The 620-nt window shown below is 58.1% G+C and overlaps 1 long non-coding RNA gene across 1 annotated transcript; it reads left to right on the top strand.

Moving 5' to 3' along the window:
• On the top strand, positions 1-393 carry LOC109365348. The gene is made up of 2 exons (XR_002110901.1): positions 1-47; positions 303-393. It is a non-coding gene; the product is annotated as an uncharacterized LOC109365348 (long non-coding RNA).
• Positions 394-620: the final 227 nt, after the last annotated feature.

The following is a 620-nucleotide window of genomic DNA, read 5'->3' as shown; positions in this document are numbered from 1 at the left end:
ACCTGCAGAACCTGAAGAACAGGGGCCTTGTCACCGAGGATGGCAAAGTAGGTTTGGATGAGGCCTGACCAGCACAGGTCTCCTCTGCAGGGGTTCCAGACAGCCGGGGAGGTGCCTGGCACCCCAGTGTGAAGTCCCCTTGGGCCCTGGGAAGGAGGGAGGAGGCAGCGTCCCCACGGCTGGGGAGGGAAGGGTGGAGAGGAGCAGCTCCCCTGCTGCTGGGGGCCTGCACATTTCTGGAAGGCTGTGTGGGTAACTGCCACAACAGTTCTTGGGAGTCATCTGCCCTTGTCTCTCTGTAGGTTGTCTGCACTCTGAAAGAGTTCAACGAGTACAGGCAGTACCTGACCAGGCTGAAGCTGGAGCGGGAGAAAATAAAGAGGCAAAAAGAGGTAGGCAAAACCTGGTGTTGGTAGGCACGTGTCCGTGGCATGGCACCGAGGGCACGGGCTTTACTTGATGGATCTGAGATGGGGAATGCAGAAAAGGTGAGGGCTGGGCTAGTGTTCCCTGCGGCATGGAAAGGACAACCCTGCCTGGGGCTGATTTATCACAGCACGCTGGCATGCGATGGCTGGGAATGTTGCTTGCTTGCAAACAGAGCACTGAGGCAGCTCTTC

This window comes from Meleagris gallopavo, unplaced genomic scaffold, assembly GCF_000146605.3.
Source record: "Meleagris gallopavo isolate NT-WF06-2002-E0010 breed Aviagen turkey brand Nicholas breeding stock unplaced genomic scaffold, Turkey_5.1 ChrUn_random_deg7180001687966, whole genome shotgun sequence".
NCBI lineage: Eukaryota > Metazoa > Chordata > Aves > Galliformes > Phasianidae > Meleagris > Meleagris gallopavo.
The sequence above is the reverse complement of the archived record's forward strand: the minus strand, read 5'-3'. Positions and strand labels throughout refer to the sequence as shown.